Source organism: Fukomys damarensis, unplaced genomic scaffold (genome assembly GCF_012274545.1).
Source record: "Fukomys damarensis isolate Sample0158 unplaced genomic scaffold, DMR_v1.0_HiC HiC_scaffold_29, whole genome shotgun sequence".
Classification (NCBI taxonomy): Eukaryota; Metazoa; Chordata; class Mammalia; order Rodentia; family Bathyergidae; genus Fukomys; species Fukomys damarensis.
In genome coordinates this window covers 10,370,143-10,387,952 of record NW_022900941.1, presented here as the reverse complement: position 1 = coordinate 10,387,952, position 17,810 = coordinate 10,370,143, and the positions used below count along the sequence as shown (strand labels likewise).

The 17,810-nt window shown below is 36.6% G+C and overlaps 1 long non-coding RNA gene across 1 annotated transcript in view; it reads right to left on the bottom strand.

Annotated features, from left to right (window-relative positions):
- The window catches only part of LOC104862009, a 14,657-nt gene extending 14,097 nt beyond the window's left edge, over positions 1 to 560 (bottom strand). The window contains exon 1 of the long non-coding RNA XR_780162.1: positions 386 to 560. This is a non-coding gene — a long non-coding RNA (uncharacterized LOC104862009). The remainder of the gene's footprint in view (positions 1 to 385) is intronic.
- Between the last annotated feature and the right edge of the window lie 17,250 nt (positions 561 to 17,810).

Sequence of the window (17,810 nt, the reverse complement as noted above, 5' to 3'; positions counted from 1 at the left end):
AAATATACAGAAGCTTAACCAATACAGCTGCCATAACAAGTTATCACAAAATAGGTAGTTTTAAAAAGACAGAAATATATTCTGTCAGAGTTCTACAGCCTTGAAATCTGATGTCTGCAGAGCGTGCTTACCCAAGAGGTTCTAGGAAAGTATTTTTTCCTGCTTGACCCATCTTCTAGCAGTTGCTGGCAATCCTAGTCATCCCCTGACTTCTAACTACATCTCTCCAATCTGCCATCACCTTTGGCACATGGCTTTCTTCCTGTGTATCTGAGTGACTGTATTTCTATGTCTCTCCATTCAAGGATACTGGTCATTAAATTTTACTCAATAAAAAAAATTTAGGGATCATTTAATCCAGCCCAACCTCATCTTAAATAATTACATCTGCAAACTCTGTGTTTTCAAATGAGGCTCCATTCTGAGGTCTTGACAATATTCAACCCAATATAGAGTTGATCTTGATTCCAGAGAATTTCCCAAGTTTTCTCTATTCCAGTTGAGCTCTCAGCACACCTTTATGACATGTTTCTTCCATATTCTTCATGAGTTTCACAATATTCTTCAAGCTATGAAGACAGATTTGTAAATTCTGAGCAACACATTATCATTGTATAGGGACAGAAGGGACACCTAGGTAGAGTTTAAAGACCCAAACCCTTTTAGATGGTTAAAAAAAAAACAACCCAGTCCTCTGTGGCTATAAAAGACAAACCATTTTCAAGCAATTTTGTGGCTTTTCCTTTGAAGCTGACACATTGTGGTTTAATACCTTCCTCTGTGTAGGCAACACTGTATAGAAACTCTATACCCCAGACCCCCACAACACAATTTGGAGGCTAATCAAGGATGGAAAAAAGACCACCAAAATTCTGGATATGGCCAGTAATCCAGCCTAAATAGGAGCGAATGCAGGAGAATGTTCTGTCCTCTTGGCTCACTTTCTGGAGCTCCTCTTTACTCTGAAACAAGCTCTACACCTCCACCTGATAGATTACTACTCCTTAGAAACAATTTAAGGAGAAACTAAAACAAGTCCCATTTACTTACTCAAAATTGGAAAAAACCAAACAAGACCAGAGAAGTTTCACAGATGACCCAGATAATGTGTAAGAGCTTTTAAAAGATAACTTCTCTATTCAGATTAATTTGGGATAATGTAATGCCTCTCAGTGAAACAATCTAGGGGAGAGGAAAACTTTTAGGGGTAGGAATTAAAGTTAACAAAGTGTCTGCACCTATAGGGGATGAAGTTTGTGAAACCTCAATAGATTCTATGAAATGCCTCCTGAAAAACAGACCCCTTTGCACTTCCTCTATTGCATCAAAGAGGAACTGAGGAATACAAGGAATAAGCCTGTTAACTATGAAAAATTAGGACACATTTGTCGAGAAGAACTCCATGTTATTACAATCACTAAAGGGCACTGTGGCCAATCCATCTGAAAGTGCACTGTGATTTAAATACAATTGTCTTGTATGTACTTGTCTATCTGTTCAGTGTGTGCTAATAACTGGATACGATGCCTGCATCTACTTTGTTTTTGAGCTCAGTAATTTCTTTCTTTTATATCTTTGGGGTTTTTAATTTTGTTTTAGATTTTAATGGAAAGTAGTTTTATATAGGTTTTCAAGATAGTAAAACTCATTAAAACATTTAGGTATATAGCTTAATCTTTGTGGTCCACACAGTTTAACAGTGGGCTAACTTAGATAAAAGTAAAAGATGTTGTTAAGGTCAATGACATGGTCCCACTCAGGTTATCACCAATCAAAATTATATCTAAGATGTGTTTTATAAATACAATGCCTATTGTTGGCTACATGTAATAACTTTTTGGCATGCTATTTCTGATCAGTGAGGGACTCTTATGTAATAACTTGGGAGTTTTTGTCAATTGGGAATAGTATATTGACTGGTGTAATCTAAAATCATCTGAAAACATTAAGGTAACTAAGCAGAGACTCCTTGATATTGAGGGACTGCCGGTCCTGATTTCCCAAGGTAAAGAAAAAAAACAGCTACTTAAAATCAATTTCTGTTTTTGTCCACTGACAGGGCTTCCAGTGGTTTCTTTGTTCAAGCCATATGGGAGAAACACACCAAGTCCTGCTAAATATATTATTGCAATACATGTACACTGGCTAACATCGAGAGGTTAAGTTCTCTATGGATAAGACTATAAGGCTTTCTTATTTCAAAATGCCCAAACACTTTTGCAGTTCAGGCGATGTCTCTCTGCTGTAAAGTTATTGCTTTGCACTGACTGGTCTTCTGACTCCTCTTCTTCTTCTTTCTACAGCAGAGAGAAAAGTCCAGCAAGGGAGGTCTAGGTGCTCTATACACCAGATCTTCAAAGGCAGCAATTTGATCCAGTAACCTTTGACATGATTTGGATCAGAACTGTCCCCCAAAAGTTTATGTGATGGGGATTTGCTTCCAAATGCAACAGTGCTCAGGAAGGGGTTCTTGGAAAGGAGACTAGATCATGAGGACTCTGATTCTATCAATGGGTTAGCCATTGATGGTTCCATAGCTTAATGAGCTATTGAGAGGATCTATTTAATCGTAAGATATAGATCATAGAGTGTGTGCCCTGAAGGCCATATTTTGTTCTCTCTCTCCTTCCCTCCCTCCCTCCCTCTTTTTCTCCTTCTCCCTCTCCCTGCCCTTCTCTTTCTCTTTACTTCCCAGCCACCATGAGTTGAGCATCTTCAGTCCCTCATGTACTACCAACCATCATGTTCTGTTTTGCCACAGGCCTAAAAGCAATGGAACCAGCTGATCATAAACTGAAATCTTTAAAAGAACGAGTCCAAATAAACATTTCCTCTTTTAAGTTTATTTTTCACAGCAGTGGAAAGCTGACTAACATACTATCTTTGCCTGAAGAATAAAGTGAGGCTTCCTAATTTTGCAATCTAATCCCTAAAAGACTAAATTTGGCTATTAGCTGTAGCCAATCTGATCTCTGACCTGAATTTCAGGTACAAATTAGTTATTGTAAACAAATTTATTAGTTATCAAGACTTCCACAAACATTTTGAGTTGCACATTTGTCAATGTAGGTAAGAAGAGACAAAGTACCTATCACTGATTATATTTTTATATTTGCAACTACCCAAACTCTCCCTTATAGAAAGACATCATCTCATTTTATTTATGTCTTTTAAAAAATTTATATGTCTTTCTGTTAGAAGAATCTACTCCCCCACCCATATCTCAGCAGAAGCTTTAACTGTGATAAAAATGGAGTTAGTTAGTCATACTGCTTTCATCTATCTTGAGACCTAGGTCTGCCATGAGAAGAGACATAGAACTTATACTCATTGGCACACAGCTTGGGACTGAATTCTTCACCTGCCCATAACAAACATTAATGTAAATGAGAAATAAATGTGTGTCATTATAAGCCACTGACCTCATTTCTTAACACACTAAAAGTTGACTAACATAGTTCACAAATACTCTTTCTGCTCCTTGACACTTGATTACCAATTCTTTTCTGGGTGACACTGCACACACATTCACCAGCTCAAATTTACTGAATGTCTTCTAAGCACCAGTCACCATGCTAAGCCGTGTTGACACTGAATATGATATAGTCTCCACTCAAGACAAACTACAGTCTAATGAGGGAAACAACCCAAAATGTGAAAATGTACATTATTCATCTAAGTGTGATGGAAGCTGCAAACACAGGTACTTGGGAGCTTGGAGGAAAAACACTGGACCAAACAGAAGAAGGAATAAGCAGTGAAAAAAGCTTCCCCATAGATTTTGATACCTGAGCTAATCTTGAAGAATTGAATAGGAGTTTTGTCAGGCAAAAATGACAGTGGAGAGGTGGAAATCATCCTGATTAGGGGAAATGCCAAAAGGCAACTCTGAGTTTGTGTTTTAATAAACCCAAAGCATTTGATTTTATATTCAGCAAGCAAGAATGGTGAAGAGGTTTTATGTTCTATAATTTCTCATATGCATAACAAATTCTTATTTCTTTTAGAAGTGTTTTTCTGTACTGTTGCTTTTTAAGTGTAGCTTAAGTGCAAAAAAAACACAAGTTACCCAAAAGTTATAAAATGTTTAGCATAATGGTGCAGGGAAAAAAAGAAAGCATTTTCTAAAAATGACTTCCCAGCTGCCAAAACCTACCACTTAATACCAACTTTTTATTCTTCTTTTGATGAGTACAATAACTCTTTACTTTATGAATAAATTGTTTTCAAATTGTTCCTATTATATATAAAATTATTTTAATTGTTAGATTGATATATTTTTCTATTTGTGAAAGTATTTTGGATAAAATAGCACATAAATGGTGAACCAGAGTGATGGGGGTGTGCACAACTCACAGCCACAGTGTAACCCATACACTAGCAGCTTGGGCCCACAGGCCCCAGCCAAAGGCCCATCTGGAAAAGAGCTGTGAAAGCATGAAAGCAACAGTCAGAGGCCCACCCAGATACCATCATAAGTGCACACAGAACCTAGCCAGAATCCTGTTCAGACACCTGCAACTCAGGGACACAGCCCCATCAAAGGCCCCCATCAAAGGCACTCCAAGACAACAGCTATGCAGGTGGGCATGACCCAGCCAGAGACACACACAGCTACCATCTCAAGTATGCACAAGTCCCAGCCAGCACCCCAACCAGACAAGAGGGCAGACCAGGGATCAATAAGGCCACCATTCTGAACCCAGGAATTGGCAAAGCAGGGAGCAGCAGAGAGAAAGTCTCTCTGAAGCTTACTGAGAATTGAAGACCACTGAGAAAACTAAAAGTCACCTAACAAAGGCACAGCAATCTGCATTTGTTGAAATGAGAAGACACATAAATAAGTCTTAAAAACAGACTTTCAGATCACCTAAAGCAATCCCAAAAGGAAACAAAGTGAAACGACCTGATTCAACCACCTGGACTCCCTGAACTAGCAATGAAAGAGGATCTGGAAAAAATTAAATCAGAAATAATTTCTCAGATAACAATAGAGATTGTGACCATAGTGCAAGAAATGATTAATAACTCTACAGCAGACACAAATAAAAAAAAATAGAGAGGAGCTGTGGAACATGATGGAATCCCAGCATAGGAAACAAATGGAATCCATAAAACAAATGCAGAGATATCCAAGAGATTAAAAATGCCACTGAAAGTTTATGTAGCAGTTTTAAAGGCCAATATGAGGACAGAATATTAGATATAGAAAACCAGATCACAATTAGTGACTGGGAAAAGAAAAATTTCCCCAAAATAGTAAGAGAACATGAAAAATCAATCAAACAGCTGCTAGATGATACAAAGAAAATAACATAGACTGATTTTAGTCAATGAAGAAACAGGAGAGAGTACAAATGGCATTTTTTTAAAAAAACTTGTTCAAAGAAGTAATGGCAGAAAACTTACCAAGCAGAGGAAAAGAACTTCACATATAGATAAGTGAGGCATATAGGACTCCAATTAACCATGATCAAAAAAATCTACACCCAAGCATATAAAAGTTAAGAGTCCAGAAACCGAAAAGAAAAAATTTCTGCAAGCAGTTAGACAAAAGAAACAAATCACATACAAAAGAGAACTGATCAGAATCACAGAAGACTTCTCAACACAAACCCTCAAGTCAAGAAGAGCCTAAAGTCAAGTATTTCAAGCCCTAAAAGAAAACAACCTCCAACCCAGATTGATGTACCCTGCAAAACTATCTTTCAAACTTGATGGAGAAATGAGATACTCTCATGACAAAGAGAACCTGAGGAATTTTATGAATACCAAACAAGCACTCCAAAAATTTTTTTAAATATCCTAGAAAAAGACAATGAGGATCACAACCCCATGAAGTTCAGCAGAATGAATCCATCAGGCAAGAGGAAAAATTAAATGCAAATGGTGAGAATCCAACAAAAAGAAAAGGTCATGGTAAGGATAAGTCAAAACATATCAGTTATAACCATCAATGTTAATGGTCTCAAATCACCAATCAAAAGAAGTATACTAGCAGAATGGATTAAGAAGCAAAATCCAACAATATGCTGTGTAGAAGAAATGCACCTAGTTCAAAAAGAAACTCATAAGCCAGGTGTGGTGGTGCATGCCTGTAATCCCAACAGTCGGTAGATTGAGGCAGGAAGATCACTGTGAGTTCGAGACCAGCCTGGGCTACATAGTGCATTCCAGGTCAGTCTCAACTACATAGTGAGACCCTGTCTCAAAAAAAAAAAAAAAAAAAAAAAAAAAAAAGAACCTCATAACCTTTGCCCCGGCCTGCATACAGTGGAAGGTGGAAGGTGGAGGCCATGGACAGCTGCCATGCAGGGACCCCATCTCCTCACTCCAGCCTCCCTCAAGCCAACTGGTGAGGACTGGTTTGCCACGTGGGTGACTCTGCAGTATCCATATAGCCCCCCCCACACTCTCAGGCCTCCTGATTTTGCCAGTCCTTGGATGCACTCTGCAAAGGCAGAGGTGGTCATAAAGCTCATTTTTCTGAGCTCCAGAAGATAGAACAGAAGTGAACAACTGAAATAAAGGCACATAAGATTTCCATAATTAGTAATAGTTGGAGGGATCACCACCTTCCATCAGAACTTTAAATATCTTCAGAGAAAGGGCAGAGGGAACCTGTAGTAGAACTTTGCAGAGTTCAACTCTGCAGGAGATCAGAGAGCTCAATTTGGGCCTTTCAGCCTGAATTCAGCCTGAATCTCAGGGGTCAGCCATTGGCTAGCTGAGACTAAAGGACTTAGTTCTACACATTGCTGCACACATTGTCTATTGTGACAGCAGAAATATAGTCTGAAAGAGGCCCCTTCAAATTCTTTTTCTTCTTTCTTTTCCTCATTCCACTCTGCAAATTCTTTCTTTTTTCTGTTTTCTTTTTCTAACTCAGTCTCTTGTTCCTCCATATTATTCTACATCTCCCTTTCTATTCCTCTTCCTGCCCTAACTTGGATTTCTTCTTTTGTTCTTTTTTCTTCTTTCTTTATTTTCTTTTCTTCTCTCATTTTTCTTCACTCAAGGCTCAATAGTTTCAAAGGAAAGTGAGCTGCTGTTACTGTTAAGTTGTTGTATTCTTGTCCTTATTCTTACACTCTGTCTTTCCCTCTTGTCTTCAACAGTTTCCTAAAGTTTGTGTGGTCATCCTGTGTACTCTGTCTTCACTTGAAACTTTCTCCAATTCTTTTACCTATCTACTCCTCTCATCCTAACTCTAAGCCCCCATCCTAAAGGGTAAAGATGCTATATTGAAGAGTTTATTCACTGTAAACATATTTTTGGCTGCTCCTTTATTTTGATTTAATTCACATGGTTTAAAGGTGATATATTAATGACTACCACAAATGGTCAATTTGTAAGTTGTGCTTGATCCTATTGTATTGCTGATTGTATTAATTGGACAAAGGGTTGTGATTGATTTAATGAGTTGTCCTTTCAGATATTATGAAAATGAGAATGTCTATGAGTCATTAGAGACTCAAAAGGTAAATCACAACTACATCAGGATGATTTAAATAATAACCCAGGAATTAAACCAAGGACAGCCCAACAACAAAAATAAAAATGAGGAAACACTTAAGCAAGACACAAAGACAGACTTCTAGTTCACCAACATCAAACTCTAGGGCAAATGAGGTTGAAAAATCTGACAGTGAACTACAAGGACACCCTGATCTCATAGCACAGGAAGTAACAAAACAGATTAATCAGGTTGTAAAAAAATTCATGACAGAAATAATTTCCCAGATAAATAAAGAGATGGTAAGTTCAATGAAAGACATGATTAGAGATTCTAGAACAGAAACTGACAAAAAAATAGATGACCTCAGGGCCATGATAGAAGCCATGAAGGCCCAGCATAAGAAAGAAATGAAAACCATGAATGCCCAACATAGGGAAGAAATTGAATCCATGAAACAGATTCAAACATACCCAGCAGATTAAAAGCTCTATTGAAAGTTTTTTGCAGCAGGATAAATGAATGTGAAGATAGAATTTCAGATATAGAAGATAGAATCGTAGTCAATGACCATGAAAAGAGAGATCACCTAAAATCAGTAAGGGATCATGAGAAATCAATCTAACTACTCCTAGATTATGCAAAGAAGAATAACAAAAGACTGATAGGGATCCATGAAGTAGCAGGAGAAAATGCAAATCACTAAAAAAAGCTGTTCACAGAATTAATGACAGAAAACTTTCCAAAGAGAGGGGAAGAATTTGACATCCAGACAAGTGAGACGTACATAACTCCAACTAGCCAAGATAAAAAAAAAATCTACACCTAGACATATAATAATCAAGATCCCAGAAACTCAACAGAAGAAGAAAATACTACAAGCAGTAAGAGAAAAGAAACAAATCTCATGCAAAGGAAAGCCCACCAGAATCACAGCAGAATTTTCAACACAAATCCTCAGGTCAAGGAGAGCCTGGAGTGAGGTATTTCACGTCCTAAAAGAAGACAGCCTGGAGATCAATAGCACAAGAAACCATAGAAACTTCACAAACACATGGAAATTGAACAACACTCTCCTGAACAATCAATGGGTCACAGAGGAAATTAAAGAAGAAATTAGACAGTTTTTACAAATAAATGATAATGCCAATACAACATACAGGAATCTATGGAGCACAGTGAAAGAAGTTCTAAATGGAAAATTCATAGCAGTGAATGCCCATACTAGGAAAACAGAGAGAGCTCAAATAAATAACCTAATGATGAATCTTAGACTCCTAGAAAAAGAAGAGCAAGAAAAAAGCTTATACAAGAGAGGAAATTATAAAGATTAGAGCAGAAATCAATGCAATGGAAATGAAGAAAATGATACAAAAAATCAATGATTCATTGAGAACATGTACTCTAATAAAATAGAAAACACAGAAGAAATGGACAGATTTCTAGATACTTATGAATGATCAAAGTTGAATGAAGAAGATAAAAAATTCTAAACACCCCAATTACAATGAGTGAAATTGAAAATGTAATTAAATATTAACCAGTGAAGAAAAGCTCAGGCTCTGATGGATTCACTGCTGAATTTTACAAGACATTTAGAGAAGAACTATTGTCAATACTCTTTAAACTTTTCAATGAAATTGAAAGGGAATCAATACTTCCAAATTCCTTCCTGGAAGCAAGTATTACTTTGACTTCCAAACCAGGGAAAGACCCAACTAAAAAAGAGAACTACAGGCCAATTGCCTTAATGAATATTGATGCAAAAATCCTTAATAAGATACTGGCAAACAGAATATAGGTCATCAAGATCATACACCTTGACCAAGATGGATTTATTCCAGGGATGCAAGGATGGTTCAACATACATAAATCAATAAATGTAATACACTACATTAACAGAGTCACTAACAAAAACCATATGATCCTCTCAATAGATGCAGAAAAAGCATTTGACAAAATTCAATACACATTCATAATAAAAACCCTGTGAAAAATTGGAATAAATGCTCTATATCTCAAATTAACACATGCTATCTATGAAAAACCAACAGCCAACATCATATTAAATGGCCAAAAACTGAAAACCTTCATATTAAAATCAGGAGCAATACAAGGATGCCCACTATCACCACTCCTCTTCAATATACTTCTGGAAACATTAGCCACAGCAATTAGACAAGAAAAAGAAATTAAAGCAATAAAGATAAGAAAGGAAGAAGTTAAACTGTCATCTGCAGATGATATGATACTCTATATTGAAGACCCAAAAAATTCCACCAAAAGACTTCTAGACTTAATTGCCACTTTCAGCAGAGTAGCTGGATACAAGGTCAACAGTCAAAAATCAATAGCCTTCTTGGACACAAATAACAGACTCACTGAGAGATAAATTAGGGAAACAATTCCTTTCACAATAGCATCTTAAAAAATAAAGTATTAGGAATCAATCTAACGAAAGAAACAAAAGACCTCTACACTGAAAACTAAAGCACTCTGAAAAAAAAAGAGATCAAAGAGGATATAAGAAAATGGAAAGATATCCCCTGCTCCTGGATAGGAAGAATCAACATAGTGAAAATGTTCAAACTGACAAAACTGCTATACAAATTCAGTGCAGTACCAATTGAAATTCCAACAGTATATTTCACAGAATTAGAAAAAGGAATCCAAAAAATTCATTTGGAACCAGAAGAGACCTAGAATAGCAAAAGCCATGCTAGCCAATAGAGGCATGGCAGCAGATATAACAATTCCCAATTTGAAACTATATTACAAAGTCATTGTGATAAAGACAGCATGGTACTGGCAAAGAAACAGACCTGAGGATCAGTGGAATAGATCGGAAGATGCAAAAACAACTCCAGATGTACTCAGCTACCTCATCTTTCATAAAGGAGCCAACCATCCTGAGTGGGGCAAAGATAGCCCTCTAATAAATTTTATTGGAAAAACTGGATTTAAATCTGCCAAAGATTAAAACTAGACCTTTATCTTTCACCATGCATTAAACTAAAATCCAAGTAGATTAAAGATATAAATAGTAAAAAAAAAGAGACATTAAATTTGCTGGGAGATAAGTTAGGCAGAACTCTTGAGGACACTGGCAAAGGAAAAGACTTTATGAACAAATCCTCATTAGCATGGGAACTAGCACAAAGACTCAACAACTGCAATCTCATCTTATTAAAAAGCTTCTGCCCTGCAAAAGAAACTATCAACAGAGCTAAGACACAACCTACAGTGTGGGAAAATTTTTTTTCTCATTGCTCCTCAGACAAAAGACTATTATCTAGAATATATAAAGAACTCAAAAATATCATCCCTCCCAAATATAAATTCACAAGTGGGCATCTGAAATGAACAGATATTTCTCAGACAAAGAAGTAAAGGCATCAAGTAAATATATGAAAAAATGTTCCACATCACTGGTCATTCAGGAGATGCAGAGGAAAACAACGCTGAGATTCTACCTAACCCCAGAAAGAATGGCTGCTATCAAGAAATCAACCAATAACAAATGCTTGCAGGGTTGTGGGGAGAAAGGAACCCTTCTCCATTGTTGGTGGGAGTGCAGACTGGTGCAGCCACTTTGGAAATCAATATGGAGATACCTCAAAGAACTAGCATTAGAGGTTCCATTTGATCCAGCCATCCCTCTGCTGTGCATCTTTCCAAAAGAATTAAAAGAATCATAACAGTGATATATGTGCACCCATGTTTATAGCAGCACAGTTTGTAATAGTTAAAACTTGGAAACAGCCCATTTGCCTATCAGTTGGAGAATGGATAAAGAAGATATGGTTTTTCTATAAAATGAAATACTACTCAGCCATGAAAATGTGAAATTAGAGTCATTTGTAGGAAAATGCATGCCTATTGAGGATATATTCTTAAGTGAAATAAATAAGTAGCACATGTGTAAATGCCAAATAGTTTTTCTTGTGGGAAAAACTATAATTGTAAATAAGATCCTAATGGTATAATTGACAATGTGAAATAGGAAGAAAAGGGCTAAATATGTAGGGGAAGTGGGAAGAGCAGGGGAAAGGAAAGAAGGGAAAAGAAAAAAAATGAGAAAATGAACAAATGGAAATAACTTTTTATAAATAGGGAAGGGAGGACGGGGTGAAGGGAGAGCATGGGTATGGGGGAAAAATGGAATCAACACCTGTCATGTAAGGTACAAGATCCCAATGATGAATGTAACTGTACTGTATACATAAAATGTACCAATAAACTCAATGAGGAATAAAAAAGAAACTTATAGATTGAAAGTAAAAGGATGGGAAATAGTTCTCCATGTGACAGGACCCTGGAAAAAGGCAGAAGTAGCTATCCTATTTGAAGATCTAGTGTATTTCAAACCAATGTTAATTAAGAGAGAAAAAGAAGGACATTACACCATTGTAAAGGGAAAAATCCATGAATAAAAGATGACAATCATTAATATATATGCACCAAATACTATTGCACCTGATTATATAAAACAAATGCTAACAGACATAAAAAATTCAAATAAGCACTAATACAATAGTAGTGGGGAACATCAATATCCCACTGTCACACAAATACATAGATCAACTAGACAAAACTTAAACAACAAAATAGTGAAACTCAAACTTTTGAACAAATGGGCTTAACAGATGTTTACAGAGTGTTCTACTCTGAAAAAGAGACTGAAGAGGATATCAGAACATGGAAAGTTATCCTTTGCTCCTGGTAGGAAGAATCAACATAGTGAAAATGGACATACTTCTATAAATGGACATACTGCTATATAGATTCAGTGCAATGAACTGGAACAGAACACTTCTGAATAACCAATGGGTCAAGAGGAAATTAAAGACGAAATCAGACAGTTTCTACAATTAAATGACAATGACAATACTGCATATCAGAATCTACGGGACACAATGAAAGCAGTCTTATGAGGGAAATTCATAGCAGTGAATACTCATATTAGGAAAACAGCGAGCTCAGTTACACAACCTAATGTTGAACCTCATGCTTCTAAAAAAAGAAGAGCAGGACAAACCCAAAGCTCATACATGGGTAGAAATTATAAAGACCAGAGCAGAAATCAATGGAATGGAGACTAAAAGAACAATATTTTTAAAAATTAATGAAGTGAAGAGTTGGTTCTTCAAAAGAATAAACAAAATTGACAGACCCTTAGCCAACCTTATCAAAAAAAAAGGAAATAAAAGTCCCAAATCCATGCAATTAGAAAGGACCAGGGTGAAATTACAATGTACCCAGAAGATATTCATAGGATCTTTCATACCTACTTTGAAAACCAGTACAGCAATAAAATGGAAAACAGAAAAAATGAATACATTCATACATACATATGAATTACCAAAGTTGAACAAAGACCTAAAATTGTAAACAACCCAATATCGATCAATGAAATTGAAAATATATTAAAAATTTAACCACAAGAAAATCCTGGGTTCTTATGGCTTCACTGCTGAATTCTACAAGACATTTAGTGAACTATTTCCACTACTATTTAAACTCTTCAATGAAATTAAAAGGGGACCAGTATTCCCAAATTCATTCCTAGAAGCAAGCATCACTTGATCCCCAAAGCAGAGAAAAACCCAACTGAAAAAAAGAACTACAGGCCAATCTCTTTAATAAACATTGATGCAAAAATCCTCAATTACATACTGGCAAACAGAATTCAGGAGGTTATATAGCCTAACCAAATGAAATTCATCTCAGGGATGCAGGGATGGATCAACATACACAAATCAATAAATGTAACAAACTATATTAATAGAGCCCAGGACAAAAATCATATAATTATCTTAATAGATGCTGAAAAATGTTTTCAACAAAGTCCAACACACATTCATGATAAAAACACTAAAGAAAAGTGAAATAGTCTCTATCTCAACCTGATAAAAGCCATCTATGAAAAACCAATATCATACTAAATGGTCAAAAACTGAAATCTTTCACAGTAAAATCAGGAAAAAACAAGGATATCCACTACTTGCACTCCTGTTCAATATAGTTTTGAAAACATTAATCACAGTAATTAGAAAAGAGAAAGAAAAGGAATAAAGATTGGAAATGAAGTTAAATTGTTATTATTTGCAGGTGATGTGCTACTCTATATAGAAACCCCAAGAATACCACCAAAAGTTTTCTAGACTTAATAACCAGATTCAGTATAGTAGCTGCACACAAGCTCCACACATAGAAATCAATAGCTTTTCTGTACATGAACAACATATTCACCAAAAGAGGGACAGGAGAAATAACTTCTTTCACAATAGCATCCAAATAAATGAAATACCTAGGACTCAACCTAATGAAAGAAATCAAAGGCCTCTACTCTGAAAACTACAGCACTCTGAAAAAAAGAAATGGAAGAGGATATCAGAAAGTGAAAGACATCCCTTGCTCCTGGGTAGGAAGAACCAATACAGTGAAAATGGCCATACTTCCAAAACTACAATATAGATTTAATGCAACCCAAATTGAAATCTCAGCAGCATACTTCAAAGACCTTGAGAAAACAATCCAAAAATTCATTTGCAACAATAGGAGGCCTAGAATAGCAAAAGCAATTCTAGGCAACATAGACAAGGTAGGGGGTATCATAATCCCCAACTTAAAACTATACTACAAAGCTACTGTGAAAAAAACAGTGTAGTACTGGCAAAGAAACAGTGGAACAGATTAGAAGATGGAGAAACAACTTCAGACACATTTAGCTACCTCATCTTTGACAAAGGAGTCAAACACCTTCCTGGGAGGAAAGATAGCCTCTTTAATAAATGGTACTGGAAAAACTGGGTTTCAGTTTGCCAATGATTAGAACTAGACCTATATCTCTCACCATGCACTAAACTAAAATAGAAATGGATTAAAGATCTAAATATTAAAGCAGAAACACTAAACCAGTTGGAAGAGAGGTTAAGTAGAGCTCTTGAAGACATTGGAGTAGGAAAAGAGTTCATGAAGAAAACCTCAGATGCACATGAACTAGCACAATCAACAAATGTGATGTGTTCTTATTAAAAAGCTTCTGCACAGCAAGAGTAACAACCAAGAGCATGAAGAGAAAATCCACGATGTGGGGAAAAAAAATTTTGCCAGCTGTTCCTCAATTTTTGGATTGTCTTCTCAAGGTCTGTCAAGTATGCTATTGAAATTTCAGTTGGGGTTGCATTGAATCTATATTGCTGTTTTGGAAGTATGGCCATTTTCGCTATATTGGTTCTTCCTACCCAGGAGCAAGGGATATCTTTGCAATTTCTGATATCTTCTTCCATCTCTTTTTTCAGAGTGCTGTAGTTTTCAGAGTAGAGGCCTTTGATTTCTTTCATTAGGTTTATTCCTAAGTATTTCATTTATTTGGATGCTATTGTGAAAGAAGTTGTTTCTCCAGTTCCTCTTTCAGTGAATATGTTGCGCATATAAAGAAAAGGTCTCCTATCTAGAATATATAAAGAACTCAAAAAAAATCAGACCTCCCAAATTTAGAGACCCAATCCATAAATAGGCATCTGAAATGAACAGACATATCTCAAACAAAGAAGTAGAAATTACAAATAAACATATGAAAAAATGTTCAACATCATGGGTCATTGATGAGAAGCAAATAAAAACAACACTGAGATAACACCTCACCCCAGAAAGAAATGGCTGCTATCAAGAAATCAACCAATAACAAATGCTGGTGAGGATGTGGGGAAAAAGGAACCCTTCTTCCCTGTTGGTAGGAATGTAGAATGGTGCCACCACTGTGGAAATCAGTATAGAGATAGCTCAAAAAGCTAGGATTAGAGGTTCCATTTGACCCAGGTATTTCCCTGCTAGGTATCTTCCCTGAAGAATCCAAAGAATCTTTCCTTACATAAGGATCAAAATGTATAATAGATAATGTGAAATAGGAAGAAAAGGTGTAAAGGGGAAGGGAAAAGGGGAGGAGTAGGGGAAAGGAAAGAGAGAAATGGAATTAATATGAGAAAATGAAAAATGGAAACAAAATCTTTGTAAATAGGGGGGGTGGAGGGGGTGAAGGGAGGGCAGGGGAATGGGGGAAAATAAGAATCAAGATCCATCCTGTAAAGGTACAAATCTCCAATCATGAATGTCATTATATTGTATACCTAAAATGTACCAATAAAATTAATTAAAACACAAAAAATAATCACACCACAGTGATATAGGTACACCCATGTTCATAATGGCATACTTTGTAATAGATAAAACTTGGAAACAGCCCAATTGCCCATCAACTGGAGACTGGATAAAGAATATGTGGGGTTTTTTATATATAAAATGGAGTACTACTCATCCATAAACAATGAAAAACTAGACATTTATAGCTAAATATATACACATTGAGGCCATACGCTTAAATGAAATAAATAGGACACACATGCACATACTGAACAATTCCTCTGGTGTGAGAAACAAAGTGTAAATAAGGATCAAAATATATAATAGATAATGTGAAATAGGAATAAAAGATCCAAAGGGGTATGGAAAGTGGGAGGGGTAGGGGAAAGGAAAGAAGGGAAAAGGAAAAAATGGAAACTAAGCCTTTGTGAATAGGAAAGGGTGGAGGGGTTGAAGGCAGGGCAGAGGAATGGGGAAAAATATGAATCAATATATATTATGTAAAGGTACAAATTCCCAATGAAGAATGTCAGCATATTGTATACCTAAAATGTATCAATAAAATTAATGAATGAAAAAAATAGCACATACATTTTCCCACTCATATAATGAAAGTATTTCCTTCATTCGGCAGCTTTTCTCCCAAGAGATGGGTTTTGGGGACCAAATTTAAGATGTTAAGCCAGGTTAAGCACTAAATGTGGCCTAATTCAAACTAGGGATACACTTAAAAACGAGTAGAATTCCAATTGTACTCCTTTCTCTCTACTCTTGAAGGGGCTCATTATGTAATTTCCAACCTTGGGTGACCTCTTCCTTTCCTCCAAAGTACTTTCACACCATCCTGGGAATCACCTCTTTCCCAAGCCATTGGGGCTGTGTCTCCTCTGAGCCTGGTCTTATTCCCAGGGGAGAAGAGAACAGTAAACAGTATCCAATTGTTCTGTTGTAAGAACTGAAGGGAGGAAACTGTGAGCCATTACCACGTTACTTCTTTTATCTGTGTGTACACAGAAAATCAATGACTCTACCTCTGTACTATCTCTTGGTTTCCCTGCCACATCAGATCTCCCTCTAATTCCTTGGGACAATCCAGTCCCTCCGTCTCTCTCTACTTTCTCTTCATACATTTTATCTGATCCAACAAGACCTTCCTAGCCACTCACCCAACATGGGTGTGATTCATACCTCTTTCCTAGGACCTCTTTGTTCTTTCTCTCACCCTCTCTACCTATGTGAAAGTTCTGGGCTTCCAGGTCCCAAACCGTGCTTCTCTGTACTGCTTTCATATTTACATACAATGACCAGAAATTTAGTTCTCCGTTCTCCTGCAAGGGGTTCATTTTTGCTGTCGCACCAGACCCAATGGAGGTCAAAGTTGCCCACATCCCAGCGGTGCCATCCCAATGTTTTGCATGTAGTTGGATTCCTTCTTGTGCTCAGAGTGATGTTAAGGGCCCAGTCCACAAGTCTTACTGCGAAGCTACCAATTAACAGGTGAGTTGTTTCATGCTCTGGACCCAATTTACTGCATTCCACAATACAAGATGGAGAAAGAAAAGCAAAAATATACATTTTTAGGATCTCTCTCACCTTTGAATGCTGCACTAATGCTAGAAAACAACTTTCTGCTAGATTGATTCTAGAACTTTCAATCCCTAAAGTCCTCCCTACTCCCTCCTTTCTAGAGTTTTCTCTGAATGATCTAACTTAAAAATTAGCCTTTAAGAGTCCATCAGACTCATAGATTTGGAGTAGAATAGTGGATGCAAGTGGCTGGAAAGTGTGTGGTGGTGGAGGGATGCAGAAGACGGTTAATGGGTTTAGGGGTACAGTGGGAGAGGAGATATAAGTTCCAATATTCTGTTGTACAGTAGCATCATTATGGACAGAAACAATTAACTGTATACCTTAAATAGCTAGCAGAATTATTTTGAATGCTCCCAACACAAATCATTAGTTTGAAGTGAAGGATATGGCAATCATCCTGATGTGATCATTACACGCTATATGCACATATTGAAATGCATTGTACACCATGAATATTTACAATTATTGTGCTGACTACAAATTTAAATTTTTTATTCCATCATATTCTATGAACTCTATACTTGTAGTTGGACCCTAGAGCCCCACTATCATTATGATCACACACATATGCATACACACAACACACACACACACACACACACATGCACGCACTTAAAAG